The sequence below is a fragment of the Aptenodytes patagonicus genome, chromosome 5, assembly GCF_965638725.1.
Source record: "Aptenodytes patagonicus chromosome 5, bAptPat1.pri.cur, whole genome shotgun sequence".
Taxonomy (NCBI): Eukaryota; Metazoa; Chordata; class Aves; order Sphenisciformes; family Spheniscidae; genus Aptenodytes; species Aptenodytes patagonicus.
This window is the reverse complement of record NC_134953.1, coordinates 78379450-78401280: the sequence shown is the minus strand read 5'-3', so window position 1 is coordinate 78401280 and position 21831 is coordinate 78379450. Positions and strand designations below refer to the sequence as shown.

The window sequence follows — 21831 nt, the reverse complement described above, 5'->3', positions numbered from 1 at the left end:
AGCTTAACAGCTGATGTCTGAATCAAAGATGATTCACTTGGGCACCTAAGAAATTAATGTCTTTTTTTTTTTTGTTGTGTGATAGAGAAGTGCTGTCTCTGTGGCAAAATACCAGCCTGCGTCTTCTTGGAGCACTGTTTACTGGTATTAGCAAAGGACAAGGTGATCACTGTTCAGGGGCTGTTTTCTCTAGATCTACTCGTTTGTATTGGTCATAAAAGCGGGGAGTTGGGTTTTAACACAACCCTTCAGAATTGCTTCTGCAGAGGTAGCCATGCAGTCCCTGGGGAAGCAAGCATGCGGCAGAGCACTTTCAGGACACGTATCGTGATGAGATAGGAAGGGAAGACAGCGAAGCAACACAAGGTCACAGCACGTTCACAGCTGCTGTGGATATGCCTTACCTCTATGCTGGTACCATTTGGAAGTGGGATTGCCAAGCTGCTCCAATGGTTTTATTTTAATGTTTATTGACAATGTTCTCCTCACAAGCTTATAGAAATAGTTTCCCGGATAAGCCAAAGATAAATGGCTGTAATGCACTTGAACATTGAATGCTCTTCTGCCAACAGAGACTACTGAATTAATGCTCGTTACATCTGCAAACTCCTTAATCTCCTTGGGGTTTAATTTGAAATTTCAAGGACGTGGGTACTTTACACTACTGAACACTTACAGAAAGAAGAGATGCTGCAAAGAGGAACTGGGACTGTACCAGCTTCTGAGTGTCTGGGTGGGATGGGAGTGCAATACGTTTTAAGTTCAACTGTTTTCTGGAATGGCAGACTCTCATTGCTGCCGTGACAGGCTCTGGCTCTACAAATCTCAGTTATTGTTCAGTTGGCTCTAGTTTGTAGAGCAGAACTGACTCTCTTGCCTGCGCTTCCTGCCACTTGAAAAGGAGGTGGTGTCCTATAAACAGCAGGAATTGTCAAGCCCTGCTTCACTGGGCTACTTCGAAAAAAAACTACGGACAATAACTTTTATCATTGTGTTTGTGTAAGGACCATCCCTGATCCCTCCTGCTCATCGTGAGTTTTCTACCCCACTACTTGCAAAAGACGAGATTCTGGCTTAGTCTGGTTCTATTAGTTGTGATAGTAAACAAGGGCATTGGAGCTAGAAAAAAAGGGATATTTCCTTGTGAAACCTACCCAGGGCAGCTCAGTGTCATGGCAAGAGAGCAGGCCTCAGAAGAAAGTTGACTCTCCTTTCCATTCCTGAGAGATCTTACAAATAATAGACGTCTGATGGGTTCCTCTGGCTGGTAAAAGCAAATTCAAACCATTCAGTAGCACCAGTAAGGGATGTCTGGAATTCCCATGGAGAGAGAAGCGAAGCCCTCATCTAGGATATATGCAATAAAACAGGAAGGGGAAAATACCGTGGGGGGGGGAAGTAAGATACCTGCTGCTACTTACTGTCCAATGCAAACTAAAATCCTTGCCGATAGGGACAAATTGATTAATATCCATACAGCACTTTGAAGATTTAAAGTACGGTAGGTGTTATTATTATTATTACTTCTACTACAGAAGTTAAGATTGCTCTTCTAAACAGATATATTAGCGTTTTATCTTTAAAACATTGTATTAAAAAAGGCCTGTGTGAAATTTTTCTGAAAAGGAATGAATGATATGGTACATTTATCAACACAGTAATAAAGCACTCAGGATTAGGCTCTCCACTTTGTATAGGCTTGGAGGAAAGGAATTTCTGAGTCAGCATGTGGTGCCATTAAACATATTTAAAGGTAGTTTAATAATAGTCTTTTCACATCCTTTTAGTGCGTATGACTCTTACTTTAAAAATAAAAAAAGAAAATTGCTCCTGGGGGTTGAGTGCGCTGCATTCATGCTATTCTGCACCTCTGATTGTAAGTACTACAATCAGGAGGGTGAACAAAACATGACCATGAAAATGGGCATCATAATTGTGGAGTGATACTGCTAGTGCACATTTTCCAGGAATGCTAACTAGATGCATGTCAGGGGTAAGCAGACAGAACCTCAGTACATGGCTGTGCTGCTCCCCCACGGAGATCTGCGTTTCTATTCATGAAATCTTTGGTGTCTGTCTTTTCTAACCCATAATTTTCAAAACAGCCACGTAGTGGTGTGTCTGCTGTACAGTCTCTGCTGTTATTCCTTTGGAGCGAACAGGAATATCCTGACACTGTATCTTGTCACAGTCAATTTTAAGGGTTTGAACAGCTCCAGGAAAACATTTTGCTCCTAATTAGCAGCTTGTTTCATACACAAAAGTTTTGCAGCTGTCACATGTCTATGCTGAAAATGTTGCGCTCTTCGTTACAAAAGATTACAACGCTGGAATGAGGACAAGACCTGCTGGTCACTTACTATAGAATCAGTAACATTGTCTTTACATCTTTATCTTTTCTGGGGTAGGAAGGGCCACTGTGGCTAGGTAATGAGGATAAACGTGATGCTCAGACTGCTGTGACTTTGTGTGACCAGGCCTGGATTACTGCGGGTGGACAACAATTCGTAGAAAGAGAAAATCAAAAGGTAGGAGCTGGCAGCTGAAATTCCTGGCTTCTTTGAAAATCCTCATCTCAAAAAAATCTTTAAATAAAAACTACATTTCCAGTTTCATTTTAAGTGCAGTGAATGGTTTTGTAGCAAGTTCTTCTGGGAGCTCTATAAATATGCAGCATAAATTAAATTATGTTGTATGTCTAGTTAATATCCATTTGAGTTGTTGAGCAGCATTTAGAATTGCCTTCTTACAGCACATAAACATAGTACGAATATATCTACAGGAGATAAGACAGTCTGGGCTGAAACAAAGTGTCAGTCTGGAAGTGGTAGAATGGTAACGAAAGAAGGTAACATTTTCAAGTAATAGACCTCACTAAAGCGATTTTATGTTGTTTCATTCAAAAACTAAATACTAACTGTTTTCTTTGCTGACTCTGATGCGTATTGCACTCTGTCATGTGTTCTTTCTCCTACTGTTCATTTTTCCCAAGATGGATAGAAAGAAAACTTTATTGTATTTGAAACAACTGCTTTTTCTTGATTATTCTAACTTACGTAGTGATATGCATGACAGTATCAGAAACTGTCCAGAACCTCCCACGCTACCTCCTAATAACAAATATAAAAAATAGTATAACTTTTCTTGGCCACATTACCTTTTGGGACATTGAGATTAAGATGATGCAGACACATTTACTGTACATATGCACAGTAAGTCTGCAAAACTAATATGTTATCCACTTAGACTTGTGTTCTATTTTCAATGTCTATATTTGCAGACCATTTTAACAGAATTACATTTATCAAAAGGAAGAAACTAGTTTTAATAAATTATTGCTTCACATATAGGGTGAAACTCTGCAGATTGCAACTGATTTATAACTAAAATTTGTCTGCCTATGTTCCTCTAATGATTTCAGTTTGCTATGACTTTGTTCTTCACAACTAGTTGCAAGTTGTTTCATAGCATTACTGTGTGCTATTATGTATTTGCCAAGTTTTACCCCAAAGGTATTTGCATTTAAGTTCTGAGTGAAATTCTTCCTGTACAGTAGGTGATTTGCAAGGTGCTTTGTGATATTTGGTGGTAAAAGGTGCTATGTAAATTATCTTTACTACCATATGGCCTCTTCATGTTCCCAATTCAAATCCATTGGGAGAAATCTCTTGGCAACATCAACGGAAGAACATCTGGTCCACACACAGCCTATGACAGAGTATTCCTTTGGTTTGATTAGTCCTTCTATGGAAGTTCAAATGTTTTAGGCATAAGAAGAAGAAACAAAGCTTCTCAAAAATGAAAACCACTCTACAATGTGTTTGAGATATGCCAAAAGCTGTTCTCAGTAGAGACAAGCATAACAGATTTTAAATTGGCTTGGTCAGAGTGAAAATCACTTGTAAGGGCACTGCTTACAAACCATCTGGACTTTCAGGTCAGTAGTTTGCTGCAGAAATGCTCCAGACCCTGCATATTCAAGCGCAACATGCTGGATTTTACTAAGATCTCCTTTTCCCCTGTTGCTGACCACTGGTGCACTGATGCGAAAGTAAATGATGACTGTTGGTGCAGCTATGTTCTGTGTTGCTTTCAGATGAGGGAAACAAGTAGTCTTACCCGTGGGATATGCTGATTGTCATGCCTGCAATGCAGGCAGAGTTTCCTTCTACTGCTTACAGAAAAGCATGCCAAATTTGTGTCAGCGATTCTTTCCATTGCAGCCTCTTGCAATCTGAAAACATTTTCAAAATAAAAATGACAATGCCAGTGAGAATGAACTTTGACAGCACTATAATGAAATGCGTGGGAGGGAGCACTCAATCTGCAGACTTTGAAAGAAAATCTAATTCCACCTCCAGTTCTGCAAGATGTGGTATTGGACCAAGGACTTTCAGTACAAGTAGCAACACTGTACAGTCTAATTCATGCGTGGTGAGAATAATCCCTTCTGGTGCATGCAATATTAATACTCCAGGGTTTTCTCCATCTGTTGTCATGTGTGCTTAAAGTGTAACCTCTTTGAAGCAGGAAGTCACTTTATTGTTTCATGCATTTACTGTGCCTAGCACAGTCAGACACTGTTAGGGGGATATAGTCACTACTGTAGTACAAATAATTCCCCCCCCCCTTGAAGAAGTCACAGGAATGAAGGAATAATAATATCTACTCCTAGGTGTATAAACTACTTCCTAAAAATAGATGTATTTTTTATAACTGAATGCAGGTATAAAAGTTACCTCTTCACTTTAATGAAGGTCAAAATTTTCACATAATATAACTTGTGGAAATCTACTGACAAACGTACCAAACAGCAGCAGAAGAAGAGACTTTCTGTTCTGGTAGGAAGATAAAAACAATAATCATGGTACCTATGGTGAAGGTAGGAAAAGGAAACTGGGCTCCCTGACAGCTCTCGGCTCTGAGGGCATATGCTATCAGCGTGATTTCTAAAGCATGATCTCTCAAAACAGTCACCTCTGCCCAGGCAGAAGCATCTACTACTTTGTCCCCGAGCACTAAGAAGCTTGGACTGCATTTCTACAGCCATGTTAGGAGGAGCATTCCTATTTGTAATCCTGCTGCAGTAAAGAAGGTGACTCACATGATTATATCAGTGTCAGTCTATAGTGTTTCAGGTGAAATTTTTGTAAGTCAGATGTATTAATGACTGGAAGGAAAGAGGAAAGGGGTGATGGACTTCCCATTGCTTCAAGTGAAAAATGTGTTGTCGTTGGTTTTGAAGAAATTCTGTGGACTTCTAAATATAAAATTAGAGGATTTAATGACCCTTTGTGGACCTTATGTGCTAACCATATTAAAAACTTATCAAAGATTAAGAAGTAGGTGCACAAAAGGAAGATTCTGTCTCTATATAGCAACTTCTAGAAGAAAAATTGATCTGAGGCTGCCTGTTTTTTTTCCTCTTGGTGTACTGGTATCCTCAACAATTAATTCCAAGCTGTTATTTTTTAGCTTATTAATAGGTCATAGATAAGAAATATCTATGACTAAGACTCATGTTTGCATATTTACTTATCCTTTATTGTCCTGCTAACAACCTGCGCTTTGTGAAGTGAGCAGTGAGCATTCTCCCAGCAGCGTGGGCTGGAAAAGCAGGGGGACAGAGACGGCCATCTTGTTTGCTGCTCTGTTGAAGTACACTTTTGTTTGGCTGATCTGAGGGGGAGAATTACGTTATTCGTTGGGAGAAACTAAGATGTGTCTTTGCATCTTTTGGGTGATGAACATCTCTTTCAAATGTATTTCATAAAATATTCCCTGCTGGAAGAGCTTTGACAAAAGTGTTTTTGCAAAGAGAGACTGCTCGAAGGAGTTAGGAAGGCAGCTGGGAAATTGAATTTTCCTCCCGGAAAACATTCAAGTAATTTTTTTTCTTTAAAGAATTTTTTTCATCCTGAATTAAGATAAAAGGCCAACAGTTCGCAGTCTCTCTTCGGGTGAAAACTGTGTTTTAGGAGAACCAGGTTGGAAATTTCAGTTCACCTTTAGCTGCTAACAGGCAATATAGCTGCCTCTTGGGAACGGCTGTATTTTTCAAAATTCGTTCAGTTCTCTCATGCAAGCGCTTTTTAGCTGATGGTATATTTCTTTCATCGTACTTTTGACCAGCTCAAATAGTTAGCCAGGCATGGATGTGATTACGGATGTGAGTGGGAGATTGCGATGACTCATTTCACTAAGGAGAATTCAATTTCAGCTTGCTCGGACCATAAAGGATCACGCAAATTTCAGACAACTGCTAAAAAGAAGTCCCTTCTGTGAGTGGGGAAAAATAGCACTTTCCATCAAGGAAAAACAGCAGACTATTGTCATTCTTAGAGCGGTGCGAGTTTCACTTCATTGGATCCCAGAAAATGTCCTGAATTTTCTCTTTATTGGGTTTCTCCGTACTGGGTGTCCGTGGTGAGGTGCTGGCAGCGGGGTGCTGCAGGGGCAGCCTCTCTGAGGGGAGGTCATGGCTGCCCCATGCTGGGCACAGCCGGTTCCAGCCGGTTCCACCAGCCCCACAGCGGGGCACAGCAGAGCCCCCCAGCCAAGCTGGTGGCGCCTCTATGAAAACGTATTTAAGAAAGGGGAAAACGTATTTAAGAAAGGGCAAAACACCTCAAAGGTGGTGAGGAGTGAGGAAAACAGTGTGAGAAACAGCCCTGCGACCCCCAAGGTCAGAGAAGGAGGGTGAGGATGAGGCGTTCCCGGCACTGGAGCGGAGGTCCATGATGTGGACGGGATGAGAGCTCCCTAACACAAGCCAGCAGGTTCCCTCACATCTCTCCAATGAAGTGATGCAAATGTCTTTCTAGCGTTTGCTGGTTACAAGGCATAGCAAAAAAAATCTCAGGTAGGGGAGAGCACATATCTTTCTGAGGGAAATAATAATGTATATTTTTGCCTTAATCTTTTCATGTACGTGTGTGTATTTTTAGATCTTCTGAAACAAGAAAGAAGAGAAGAATAGTTGCTTAGGAGACAGAAAATATACAAGTATTAATATTTCATTCTCTAACTGGGTCATTCACTTTTTGGTCAGAATGCTTAAAGCACTTGACTGGAGTCTGAAGAGATGGAAAACCTGACCATCCCCACTAGGCATTGCAACAAAATCTCTGCAGGGAGTTTTTGCAGAAGGTGAATTACAGTGCCAGTCAGGCTGCAGGGAGCAAGAGCCCAGCCACAGACCACAACCTGCAATGAAAAAGCAAATCAGTGCCGTGTGGTAGAAGCAAGGTAGGTTCCTTAGTTACAGTTTCTGGTCACTGGGCTGAGAACAGATAGCCCTCTCAGCCTCCTCTGATTCAGTTTTCTTTTCCAAAGGCAGTGTGATATTTAATTAGCTACAGTTTTTTTTTTCTTTTTATAGTTGTCGTGGTTTAACCTCAGCCTGCAACTGAGCACCACACAGCCGCTCGCTCACTCCCCCAGCCCTGGTGGGATGGGGGAGAGAATTGGAAGAGTAAAAGTGACAAAACTTGTGGGTTGAAATAAGAACAGTTTAATAATTGAAATAAAGTAAAATAGTAATAATAATAATAGAAGAATATACAAAGCAAGTGATGCACGATGCAATTGCTCACCACCCGCTGACCGATGCCCAGCCAGTCCCTGAGCAGCAATTGCTGCCCCCCGGCCAACTCCCCCCAGTTTATATACTGAGCGTGATGTCACATGGTATGGAATAGCCCTTTGGCCAGTTTGGGTCAGCTGTCCTGGCTATACTCCCTCCCAGCTTCTTGTGCACCTCCTTGCTGGCAGAGTATGGGAAGCTGAAAAGTCCTTGACTTAGTATAAACACTGCTTAGCAACAACTAAAACATCAGTGTGTTATCACACTAGTCTCATCCTAAATCCAAAACACAGCACTATGCCAGCTACTAGGAAGAAAATTAACTCTATCCCAGCTGAAACCAGGACAATAGTGAAAACAAATATTTGCAAAATACTTTGTGCAGTACAATGTGTTATGTCTGATGCAGCCTTACAGAATGTGAGGTCACATAGATTTTTAAAATTTGCACAACTGGAATTTGTTTTTCTGTTATTTGTCCTGACAACTGGTGTTCTCTCTCTCTCTCTCTCTCTCTCTCTCACACACACAGAGGCATATTGATGATTTCTGCTGTCCTGCAGAATTTTTTTTTTGTTTATGTGATATGTACTTTGCTGCTTTCCTTTAAGCAGCTTGAAATCTTGTCTGGGAGGTCAGGTAACTTATGCTGGCTGCACCCTGGGCAAAAAGAACAAGTCCTCTAATGGTATCACAGTGGGATTGCTGGGACTGCCAAGCAGCACATCTTTCTGGAGAATATGCTCGGACACTTAATGGTCATATAGAAACCATTTATTGATTATATAGAAGTAATCTTTTCTATAGAATTCCTCACGCTTCTTACAAAATCACTGAAATATCTTCCTACTTTATGTTCGCTTCCCTCTTCCCCCCTTGTGGGTTGGGGGAAAGAGTTTGTGAGGCTATAGAAACTACCCTGTGTCATGTTAGTGAAAGAGAACAGATACAAGTTTTACAAGGAATTTGCTGCACGCTGCTTAGATGAGGAAGGACCATGAACGGTCCACAGCAAAAACTGGCCAGAGCCAAGACGTGTACCAACCAGTCCTATCTGTTAAGGGAATTATCTGTGTTTTCTAATGCCAGAGGTTTTCTTTTATTAAGATAACTTTAAGTGCTTGGTGAGTATGCAAGATGGATAGGCAGAGGTGATACCTTACATTAGACAGACCACTTGGTTAGAAAAAGAGTTTTTTTTGGGCACAGAAAAGCCATTAAGGACCATGTGTCTTGAAAACTTGCCCTTTTTTTCCAGCTGTATCTTTTGGATTGATGAAAGAAGTCAGCTCTCCTGGTCAGCAACCCCAAGATGTGAAACAGCATGCCTGGGAGCTATGTCCGAAGCCTTTGCCACCTTCCTTGGTTGGCTCCAACTCTGGGCTTTGGGGCAAAAACTTTGGAGCATCACAGCAGGTAAAAGGTGAGGTGTTACACCTGAGTATTATTCACCTGAGTATATCCCGTTTGACGCAAACAGGGGTTGCAGAATCAGGTCATCATCTGAATTATTTAGAATATAAATTTGTATAAATCAGGGACTAAATCAATTACAGTCACTGGAGATGAACCAGAATCCTTTCTGTGTTTCAATGTAAACAGAGTGAGGGCTCTCTTTTTTTAATTAGACTTTATAGCACCTACTTGTACCCTTGGCAATTTAACTGAACTTAACCAAACGGAGATCTCATCAGGTTTTAATTGTGTGGTTAGAGCATTATTAAAATAAGCTATCAAACAGGCCTGAAAACACAATTGTATGTATCCCGGTACCTGGGGTTCATAAAGACATATTATCCCTAAATGCCTGAGCACAAATTAGTCTGGGTTGGGTGGATAAGTAGAGAAAAGGTTGTCCTGTGGTAATACATAGTCATAAGAAATTATTCTCTAAACATTCTGGTTTTAGTCTGTAGCTGGCAGTTCATCTTCATCTGCAACCTACCCTTTCTTACCAGGTTTTTCATCAGTCAGGGACATTGTGTAATTCTGTATCATGTAGCCTGGGGCGTTTTCGCATGCCTCTGCAGGATACACCAGTCTGATTGCAACCTGTAAATTCACAGCTTAGGCAAATTGTTATGTAACTGCAATAAGATGTCTAATCTCCCTTTGCCCAAAGCTGTCACACATGGCTGGATTCTTGGTGAGTGCAAAGCAGTGAAGTTGAAGGCAGTGGAAATTATGCTGCTCTATACCAGCTGAGAATCCAGGCCACAATCTATACAGAAGTCATAAAGCCTCTGCTCTGTTTTCTGATATTTTCTGGTATTTTAGTGTTTTGTTCTTACATATGCCTCTACAGTTACTTTTTAATGTGTATATATATATACAAGCTGATAGAAAAGCTCAATCCTGTTCTCACCCAGACAATAGAAATCAGAAGTAACTCTTGCTCTCTGCAGCAGGAAATCAAGGAAAGGCGTAAGAATCCATGTGTTTTTTGGATGGATGATGAAGGCGGATGCACCTGAAGAAAGCGAGGTGGACAGGGCTCTGGCTGCCGCTGAGACCGTCCTGGTTTATCAAGAGGCCTGTGGTGGTTCCTGGAGCGCGGGGAGGTGAGTGTACTCCAATGTCACACCCTGGTCTTGCCATTATTGTTGTGACAGTGAGCCCTTGCAAACATTGTTGCCTCAAAGGCTCTGGTGTGTTCAGAGACTGCAGTGCTGGTGTTTTCACCGTCAAACCTCCAGTGCACTGTGTGGGGCTGAATGATTTTTCGCACCTCCACAACAGCTCTAGAGTAGACAAGAGCAGAATGTGCTGTCTGCAGCCATTAGAGTCTACAGCACCTAGAGTTCAGGGCAGGAGAAAGCCGAAATGCCAGTGGGTGACCTGGCTGCCTCAGGGAGTTCACGAGTATACAGAGGTGTTTTGAGCTGAAATGGGATGAAGGAATTGAGGTTGCAATACAGATGTGTCCAAAACAATCTAAACATGGCTGAATGTGCTGAAGAGGTTAAAATTCGCATCTATCTGTGCTGGTCGTATCCTATTTTGTAACTCTTAGAGGAAACCATTCAGTGAGAACAGTATTGCAGCAGTTAAATGGATGACAAGTGTTAACATTTTTAAGGCTTTTGATTCTACTTTTGTCCTTTATACCTGCTAGATCTAAAGTACCTTTTCAGTTACCAAGCTGTAACCCACAGCAGGTCTGTGCTATCATCTTTGCTGATCCTTCTAGAAATAAAAAAAGGAATTTATGCAATCTGTAAATAAACAAACTTTCTCTCATGCTATAGATGATGCTATATCTTGAGCTCTTACTAAAACACCATTGAATAACGAACATTGTATGTTTATATCTATATTTTTACTATCCATTCTCATTTAATTGTGACTATTAAATATCTATCTAGAATAGAAAGTGTATTTATTGCAACGTTGTGAAAATTCTGCAGGTGCTTTGTTAATTTTTAGGTAAATCAACACACAGCCTTTTATTTAATAATATGTTATTTAATGTATTTAATAATAATAATATTGTATTTCCATTAGTATTTTAATCCTTCCTATGTTAAGTTATACACATTCTTTTTCACAAATAGCTATGTAAGAAATGCAGTGTAATTTGGGGTTGCACTGTACAAATGTGCCTTTGTGAAACCAACAGACCCGCGGCCTGTGCTCCCACCAGGGGGCAGGACGAGACAAAAATTAAGGAGCATTAAGGGGAAAAAAAAAAACCCGACAGCCCTGCTTTTAATTTCCACATATTCCCGCCCCCTCCCTTCAATTTCTGCAAGAGCACAATCTCTGCAGCTGTATGACTGTCGGAGTGAAAGCAAGTCTTCTGGGTTTTTTTTGGGGGGGGAGTTATGTAAACAATGCTTGGCTTCTGCTTCAGTGAATATATATGTACTGCTGTTTCTGAGATACTGTATGTCCTCACAAACAGAAGTCCTATGATTTATGTATGGAAGCATTTTTAAACTATATAAAGCTATATAGTAAATTTGTATGTTTCCCATCTTGTAAAAACCAGTGGTGTTTTAAAATCCGCTCTGCAGCATTTTAGCTATTATTTTTCTTAAACACAGTTTGAAGATAATCCTAGATACTACAATTCAAGGCTGTAGCATTATATTGTCCTTTGTAAAAACAATGGAGCTGGAGCCTGAGGCTTATGCCATGCCCAATTACAGGAGAACTCTGATGTCTTAAGTGTTTCTTGTGTCTAGGAATAATGCAGAAGGCAGCCGCAGCCCTACTTTCTAAGATATTGCAATGACCCACTTGCACAATGATGGACAGGGACCACTAACTGAAGCCTGTTTAGCCCAACCATAAGTCAAACAGCTGTGAGGAGCAAAAACTATTGCAAAAACTAGGTTTGTTCATAAAAGTGGATGTGCTTGTAAGGAATCCTGTTAATAATTAATTATAGCCTAATCCCAGATGATTTGAGTACTCATCTCTGAGCAAGAAGATTGTGAAACACTGTTTAGTAATTACACCACAGAATTTAATATCTGTAAAAGATGATGAATCATCCGAGAATAGAAAAGAATCAACCAGTTCCCAGGCCACTCCAAATCTACAGCTGAGGTGTGAAGCCTGTAGCTGTTATCTGTGGGTTGCTCACAGCCATGATTTTACATGTATGCTACCAGAGGTACAAATCACCAGGCACCAGAAACCGTGGTTGAGAGTAACTGGGTTTTCATTCATCATAGCTTTGTATAGGAACACTCTGGCAGCGAAAAAGCAACTTGACATTGACGGTACGCTTGGCTTTGCTGAAGGATCTCCCAGGCTTAAGGAATGTGTTTCAGCTGTTACCAGCAAAGCGAGGCTCACTCTTGCTTAAGAGAAAGAGGTTCTCTTTATGACCTGTAATTAAAGACAGGTCTCTACTAACTTGAGTATCTCTGGAACTTTTGTTTTTCATTTAAACTTTATGCTTCAGTGTTGTGTTTGGCTTGAGAGATAAGTTATTCAGGTAGGTCAACTATGTCAAACAGGTAGTTAGAATAAATACAAGCAGATGTGGAGGGTCTGAATGCTCAGAGGTGTAAATAACTGCGTGGAGGCCTGGCGTATACTGTTTCTTACCCACCACTTCTGAATTGAAACTGTGAATCTCAGCATGGTTCTCTGCACTGTCAAAGCTTAAACCACCGCTTTCAGGTGGTGGTGGGTTGTATTGAAGAATGCATTTACAGGAAGTGGCCACAGCGCACGAGTCAAGTAGCAACTCTGTCACAATGACATGATTGTAATCATCTGCCAGTTCACTTCCAAAGCAGCCACAGACTTCGAGTATGTTTCTCCTATATCCTTGGGATTTCTTTCTCATTTCAAAAATCAGAATTATAAGGAAAAAAATTTAAAAGTCTGGAGTCTGGAATGCTTCAGAATCTAGAGAGGTGTGCTGCGTACCGGGGGCTCATATCAGGGATGTCATCGAGAGGCTACCAAGCCTTGTACAATCCACTGACTATTATCTGCTGCTGCTGTTTCACATGGGCACCAGTGATACAGCCAGGAGCAGTCTGAGGACTATCAGGAAGGACTACAGAGCCCTGGGAGCGGCAGTAAGGGACTCTGGAGCACAGGTAGTTTTTTCATCAATCCTGCCAGTCAAAGGAAAGGGGTTTGAAAGGGTCAGTCGAATCTGGTGAGTCAACAAATGGTTACAGAACTGGTGCCACAGCCAGAGGTTCAGCTACTTAGACCATGAGACTTGCTTTGAGAAACCTGGTCTACTGGGGGCTGATGGGGTCCATCTGTCAGAGAAGGGGAAGACCATCTTCAGTCATAGGCTTGCCAAGCTAGTGAAGAGGGCTTTAAACTAGAGATGCTGCGGGAGGGGAACCTCAATCCATCCCACTCCTACCAGTTTGATGCCAGGGCCAGCAATAGATGCCCAGAGCCTGAAGAAGGAACACGGGTCAGCAGGAGAGCGCCTGAAGAGCAGCACAAAGGAACTCCAGCCAGTAAGACAGCTTCATCGGGGGCCCAACTTAAATGCCTCTATGCAAACGCACGTAGCATGGGGAATAAACAAGAGGAGTTAGAGACGTGCACACGCCTGCAGGGCTACGACCTTATTGGCATCACAGAGACGTGGTGGGATGGTTCCTATGATTGGAGTATTGGGATGGAGGGATACAGGCTCTTTAGGAAGGACAGGCAGAGGAGATGAGGAGGGGGTGTTGCCCTCTATGTCAATGACCAGCTGGAGTGCATGGAGCTCTGCCTGGAGATGGATGAGGAGCTGACTGAGAGCTTATGGGTCAGGATTAAAGGGAAGGCAGGGACAGGTGACATTACAGTGGGGGTCTGCTACAGGCCACCTGACCAGGAAGACCGAGCGGATGAGGCCCTCTATAGACAGACAGGAGCAGCCTCACGCCCACAAGCCCTGGTCCTCATGAGGGACTTCAGCCGCCCTGATATCTGTTGGAGGGACAACACGGCAGGGCATAAGCAATCCGGGAGGTTCCTGGAATGCGTCAATGATAACTTCCTTCTCCAAATGGTAGAGGAACCAATGAGGAGAGGTCCTACGCTGGACCTTGTTCTTACTAACAAGGAGGGGCTGGTGGGGAATGTGAAGCTCAAGGGCAGCCTGGACTGCAATGACCATGAAATGGTGGAGTTCAAGATCCTTAGGGCATCGAGGAGGGTGCACAGCAAGCTCTCTACCCTGGACTTCAGGAGAGCAGACTTTGGCCTCTTCAGGGATCTGCTTGGTAGAGTGCCATGGGACAAAGCCCTGGAGGGAAGAGGGGCCCAAGAAAGCTGGGTAATATTCAAGGACCACCTCCTTCAAGCTCAGGAGCGATGCATCCCAACAAAGAGGAAGTCAGGCAAAAACGCCAGGAGGCCTGCATGGATGAACAAGGAGCTCCTGGACAAACTCCAACACAAAAAGGAAGCCTACAGAGGGTGGAAGCAAGGACAGGGAGCCTGGGAGGAATACAGAGAAATTGTCTGAGCAGCCAGGGATCAGGTTAGGAAAGCTAAAGCCCTGACAGAATTAAATCTGGCCAGGGACATCAAAGGCAACAAGAAAAGCTTCTATAGGTATGTTGGGGATAAAAGGAAGACGAGGGAAAATGTGGGCCCTCTCCGGAATGAAATGGGAGACCTGGTTATCCAGGACACAGAGAAGGCGGAGCTACTCAATGACTTTTTTGCCTCGGTCTTCACTGGCAAGTGCTCAAGCCTCACCGTCCAAGCTGCAGAAGGCAAAGGTGGGGACTGGGAGAATGAAGAGCCGCCCACTGTGGGAGAAGATCAGGTTGGAGACCATCTAAGGCACCTGAAGGTGCACAAGTCCATGGGACCCGATGAGATCCATCCGTGGGTCCTGAAGGAACTGGTGGATGAAGTTGCTAAGCCGCTATCCATCATATTGGAGAAGTCGTGGCAGTCCGGTGAAGTTCCCACTGACTGGAAAAGGGGAAACATCACCCCCGTTTTTAAAAGGGGAAGAAAGGAAGACCCGGGGAACTACAGGCCAGTCAGTCTCACGTCTGTGCCTGGGAAGATCATGGAACAGATCCTCCTGGAAGCTATGCTAAGGCACATGGAGGACAGGGAGGTGATTCGAGACAGCCAGCATGGCTTCACCAAGGGCAAGTCCTGCCTGACTAACCTAGTGGCCTTCTGTGATGGAGTGACTCCATCAGTGGACACAGGAAGGGCTACAGATGTCGTCTGTCTGGACCTCTGTAAGGCCTTTGACACAGTCCCCCACAACATCCTTCTCTCTAAACTGGAGAGGTATGGATTTGATGGGTGGACTGCCTGGTGGGTGAGGAATTGGTTGGATGGTCGAATCCAGAGGGTAGTGGTCAATGGCTCAATGTCCAGATGGAGATCAGTGATGAGTGGCGTCCCGCAGGAGTCTGTATTGGGACCGGTACTGTTTAATATCTTCATCAATGGCATGGACATTGGGATCGAGTGCACCCTTAGCAAGTTTGCAGATGACACCAAGCTGAGTGGTGCGGTTGACACGCCAGAGGGACGGGATGCCATCCAGACGGACCTGGACAAGCTGGAGAAGTGGGCCTGTGTGAACCTCATGAGGTTCAACAAGGCCAAGTGCAAGGTCCTGCACCTGGGTCGGGGCAACCCCCGGTATCAATACAGGCTGTGGGATGAAGGGGTTGAGAGCAGCCCTGCCGAGAAGGACTTGGGGGTACTGCTGGATGAAAAGCTGGACACGAGCCGGCAATGTGCGCTCGCAGCCCAGAAGGCCAATCGTGTCCTGGGCTGCATCCAAAGCAGTGTGGCCAGCAGGTCGAGGGAGGGGATTCTGCCCCTCTGCTCTGCTCTGGTGAGACCCCACCTGGAGTACTGCATCCAGCTCTGCAGCCCTCAGCACAGGACAGACATGGACCTGTTGGAGCGGGTCCAGAAGAGGGCCATGAAAATGATCAGGGGGATGGAACACCTCTCCTGTGAAGACAGGCTGAGAGAGTTGGGGTTGGTCAGCCTGGAGAGAAGGCGGCTTTGGGGAGACCTTACTGCAGCCTGGCAGTACTTAAAGGGGGCTTATAAGAAAGATGGGGACAGACTTTTTAGCAGGGCCTGTTGCAAAAGGACAAAGGATAGTAGTTTTAAACTAAAAGAGGGTAGATTTAGACTAGATATAAGGAAGAAATTTTTTACGCTGAGGGTGGTGAAGCACTGGCACAGGTTGCCCAGAGAGGTGGTGGATGCCCCATCCCTGGAAACATTCCAGGTCAGGTTGGACGGGGCTCTGAGCAACCTGGTCTAGTTGAAGATGTCCCTGCCCATGGAAGGGGGGTTGGATTAGATGACCTTTAGAGGTCCCTTCCAACCAAAACTCTTCTATGATTCTATATGTGTAAGAAACTATACTTTTGGCTTTTATACAGACATGCCATAGACTGACAGACTCATGCAGGTTGGATGGGACCCAGGATCCAGTCCAACCCATTTCTCAGAGCAGGGTCTGCACTGAGTTCAAAGTAGGTTTCTCAGGGTTTTGAAAACCTCCAAGTGTGGAGACTTCTTGGGCTACCTGGGCAACCTGTTTCACTGCTTCAGTGTCCTGTCACTGTCAAAAACTATTTTCCTAATGTCAGGTCAGAACCTCCCATTTTAGTTCGTGTCTGTTGTCTCATCCTCCTGCCAGGCATCTCTGTAAAACACTTTATCTTCCCAAGAATCTTGTCGCAGGTATTGAAAGGCTCTATTAAGTCACCCTAAACCTTCTGCATCAGTGCTGTAGAGGTGAATGTGTTCCTATATTTTCACCGTGACTATAACACTTACATAACTGTGATACCATCTTTAGTTATTTTCTATACATTTAGATGGAATCCAAGATACTCTTAAAGGTTATGGATCAGATTATGCTAACTTCCCCTTAAATAGACACAAATAGATATGATATTTTAATATAAATATACAATGTATCTATATGTATAACATATAGGCATGTATTACTATAATAATATATAAAAATTCTATATATTTTAAATAAGATATCAACATAATTTATGTATCTAAATTATATATAATTATATATATAATTATATTTCTAACATCTGTCAAGCGCTTTAAGTGCTAAAACTTTTTCAGAAATCTCACTTATTTAAGTGCAGAAAAGTAGTAACTTGTATCAAACAGCTCTGGTCTGGTAAGACCTTTTTTTGGTCCTATAGATAGAGTGAAAATGAAATATTTTACTGTTATTACTGGCCTCATTCATTCCAACATCATAAGTCAGCCCCCCAAAAAGAGAATAAAAATGTTTATTAAGATTCTTTTCATTTCCCTTCATTTTTGCTTATAGTTCCGTTTGTTTCATGTTTTAAGCTTTCCCCACTGGCTACTGGAGGTAAAAACCTAACAATTTTCTGCTGCTGCAGCAACTTGAAGGGGCCAAAATGAAGGGGCGGTGGGGGAATCTCTGACTACTTTATTTCAAAGGGAATGAGTTAGCAAGGAACAGATGAAGGTCTGTGTAAGGCAAACTGAAAAAAGTACTAGAGGGAAAAATTTCCTCAGGCATATTAGTATGCACTAACTTCCAGAAGTATAAATATCCAAAGTGGAAGCCAGAAACAATGCTTTTACTAGTTTTTTCCTCAGTAGAACAATTCAGAAAGTGGCTTTGTGTGTGGGAGTTTCACAGTTGGCTGAAACACAAAGTCAGAAAGTTTTCAGCTAAAAACATTTGGCAGAAAACCAGAATTTTTTAAAAGCAGCTGCAGAGACAGTTCTGTTTTGCCAGTGGCTTATGTCTCATTTTCTTCCCTTGGGTTGTCCAAGGCTGGACTGCATGGTGCTCTTGCAGCAGTAGCATGGGGTTCACGGTGGTGCTGCTCAGGAAGCTCAGTAAGCGGTGGAAGCCGCCGGTATATCTGATTGGTCTGTATTTCCACATCAGATGAGAAGTTAAAACAGGTAGTATATGAACTCATAAGTACTTACATACAGGGCAAATATAGTTGTATGACAATGAAATATATTAATATGGCTAAAGTATGCTTAAATAATAAAAGTAAGTCCAAACTCTGAATTATAAAGCTAAAATCAGATTCAGGTTAGTGAAATAAATCTATGGGGTTACCCTGGATATAACAGAGGTCAGAACCTGCCTCAGATTCAGTGGTAAATAAAAATCAAGAGAATACTGAAAGCGTGTACACTGTTGTCATAATTGCGTGTATTTCTTGAAGGTGTGTATTTCAGTGACCAAACCTGCATTTTATCCTTCTGGAAACTTTTTTCTTAAAGGTAATATCTTGGTTTTAAGTTAATGTCAGAATATTAAGCTATTTAAGCTTATTAGCTAATAATCAGGTATTCAGAAAGTTAAAACAAGACCATCTATTTTTACTAAGAGTCTGTAATCTCTGATGAATCAAATGACAGGAACTTAAATTCTGAACATGATTCTGAAAATTATTTATCTTGCTGTACTTTATAAGATTTCTTATTAGATAATTGTTACAGACACTAAACGGATGTCTTTCAGGAACATTCACTTAACTTTAAGTAAATGAAAGGACTGTCTTTCTACTGAAAACTGCCAGAAGGAAACCAGCATACATTTGATATACACAATATAGTGGAGTTGAATTTCTTCTTCTTCTTTTTTTTTTACTGTTTCTTAATCCACATATTCTTGATTTTTTTTTTTTTTTTTTTTAATGTCTAGACCATATTTTATAAAATAGTTTGTTACTCTGTTGTTAATTCAGAATGATTGACTGGAGAAACTAGGGGCTGAATGTCAAAGTACATATCTACAGTGGCAGGAAGATGAGGGTAGATTTAATATGTTGTTGTGAGTTCCTGTTCCCAGTGAACAGATTCTGATGAAGTATCTGGCTGGTGTCAGGAGTTAAGGAACAATTATGCTGCTATGCATCTTTTTTTGATCTAATGTGGCTACTTCCAAGAATGAAACAGATGAAAGGTGCTGCGTCCATCTCTTTGCACAGAGGTGAACTGCAAAAACATGATCTAACCTCACCTATGTTGCCTAGGTACAATTGATTTATGTGTGTTGGATGCAGTTTACATTTTTTCTAAAGCAAGTTATAATATGGAATTTCAAATCTGTTAAGATACTTTGCAGCAAATGGCAACTTGTAGAAAAAATAAAATAGTGAACTGAAGAAAAGAGAATCTGAGAATAACAATATAAAATTTCTCCTTGATTTAATTGTGATTATGACAATGAATTCAAAGTTTCTTCAAAGCCCTTCTTATATGTACTGCTTTTTCACCTGAGAATCTCAGGAGTGCTAGAAACATTAATTAATTAACCTTCTTAATAATTCTGTGAAAGAAGATTGGTAATTATTATGAGATACTCATTTTAGAGTGGTAAGACAAGGCACAGAGAAGTTAACTTATTTATTAAGTTAATAAATAAGATTATTTATTTATAATAAATAAACAGAAGCCTTAAAAGATGAGTACAGCTAATGGCGTATGTACTAGTAGGCAATCTTTTCTTAAAGAGGTCTTTGCTTTAGAGCAGTGGCTTGAGGAAGCCTAAGTCATTATTTTTAATGCTAATGTTGATAGTACTATGAACTATACGAATTCTTCCTGATGTGAGAGCAATATTTTGGATCATAAAAAAAGAGATTAAAATACAGACAAAAATGTAAAAGATGATGTGGAATCTGATGTGTTTTAATGAAGAAAAACCTCATGGTCAACACTCAAAGCTTATGTGAGGATGAACTAGATCCTTCAGGAGGAGCATGGAGGGGAAAAGGAGCTCCAAAAAATTCCTGTAATGCAGCTAAGAATAATGATTTGAATTTATTGTTATGTTCAGTGACAACTATTGTTATACTGAAAAGAAAAAAAAACAAAGCGGTGATTACAGTTATTTCTCCTTAGATGCTTGTTTTTGAGTTTTGATCTGTTGCTTGGACTCGCTTCCTTTGTCTCCTAAGCTACAGGCAAGTTGTACAAGCCCAGCCAAAGGATAGGAAAGGCAATCTCTGTTTCTCCCCATATTTGTAGGCTGATCTTGGAGTAAGGAGACTCTTATAACTTGGGACTAGTCATCTGCAGCTTCAGTGGACAATGACAACAATACCAGCTGCACGGTTTGCAGGGAGGACCTAAAGCCATGGTATTCTTGTGGCCAGGGGGAGAAAGAGGGAGTACTGTACACCTCCAATATACATGGACTCTCATTAATTGGGGGATCATGAGGGAACAGGGTTTGGTAGATTTCCAGATTGTCTTTACTGCATCCACACGTTGAGCATTATCTTTCCATTGCTGAAAGAGAAGTGGCTGGAAGTTAGCTGATTTTCACTGTGTGATAAATTAACATCCAGGCCCGAAGAGCTGCAGGTTTGCACTTGGCTAGGCTGCAGTGCATTCCACTGTGCTCCATTCCTCCCTTTGTGGTCTGATGAGGCTGTTTCAGAGCCCTTCAACTTTGATTTCACATGTATCTACTTTTCTTCTCAGCCTCATTAAGGTGTGAATTAGAACAGTCTTCATTAAATACCTTATACAGATGATTAGCTCCAGCCCTGATGACTAAGGGAGAATTTTTCCTTGCGTGAAAAAAGTGCAGTGTAGATGCTATGTACTCTTTCCTCGGGGCAAATGGGAATGCAGGATGTGAAGATAATCTATAGATAGATACATACATTTTGTGGAGTAGGAATCTCCTTCAGTTTTTTTGCCCTGTATCTTTCATTTTTTTTTAAAACTTTAGTTGTGTGTGTAAAGTATTTTATAAAATAAATGTATTTAATGTTGGTTTAACTGAGAAAATAGAGAGGAAAAAACAAAAGACATAAATCTAACAGAAAGGCTATAGATATCTTCTTGGCTTGCAGATATCTTCTTCAGTGCTGTTTCCATGGAAATTATTTATAGTGCCTGGAGGGAGTGAAGTGCAGGTCACAGATCTGCAGAGCTACAGTAGGCTCTCAGCCCGGTTAGGCAGAATCTGACAACAACAAATGGGAATGTCTTTGAATGGAGCTCTTCTGCTTTCAGAGGAAAACGTAATCTCTTATAAAAATGTGTCTTTGGAAGAAAAATATTAATCGCTATGGCAGTTTGGGGTGAAATTAGAACCAAGAGCTGTCAGTTTTCATAATGAAAACAGCTTCAAACTCTCTTCCATCCATTCCCCCTCCCTTTACTGCTTGAAGTCGTTAAGGGTTTCATCACATTTATTAGAGCAGAATTCTAAGTACCATTTTGGATAATCACCGTGTATTCCAGTTTGACTAATTATTTTACCTCTTGAATGTCTACCTGGGATAGGCTGAAAGAGAGCACGAAAGACAAATCTGGCAAATGCTGCGGTTATTGCCAATCATCAAGGAGCATATTCTGCATTTTATTTACATCAAAATATATTTTATATAAAATATCTAAACATATATGGAATGTTTTAATATATCTATGTATGTATTTATGTATATTACATATATGTATATTTTTTCTTCTCCAAAAGTTACAAAAATACATTATATAACAATTTGTGGAAATGAATGCTTCCTATAAAGAATTTGTAAAGAGGGGTGAACAGACATATGGACTGCAGTTTGAATTACAGCATCAATCTTTCATTTTGTCACAAATTACTTGGCAGTATTAATACAATATTAAGGAGATTCTTACCCCTTTCTGTCAAGAAAAAACCCTTAGGGACATTTGATTCGTACAATGTATAGCCCAGCCCACACTGAAGACAAAGATATAGATCCCCTCTCGTTGCCCTGGAACAGAACCAGATGGTGCCTGGGGTA

General features: G+C 41.5%; 1 protein-coding gene across 6 annotated transcripts in view; it reads left to right on the top strand.

Moving 5' to 3' along the window:
- The window catches only part of PLPPR5 (phospholipid phosphatase related 5), a 294136-nt gene that overhangs the window by 29894 nt on the left and 242411 nt on the right, over positions 1-21831 (top strand). For 4 of the 6 annotated variants that reach the window (XR_012995355.1, XM_076337824.1, XM_076337823.1 and 1 more), the window contains exons 3-5: positions 2409-2528; positions 8844-9008; positions 9991-10146. The gene's annotated coding sequence lies outside the window, so the exon portion shown is untranslated. Of the gene's footprint in view, positions 1-2408; positions 2529-7200; positions 7249-8843; positions 9009-9990; positions 10147-21831 lie in introns of those variants that run through there. The other 2 variants (XM_076337818.1, XM_076337819.1) reach the window with 2 other exon arrangements.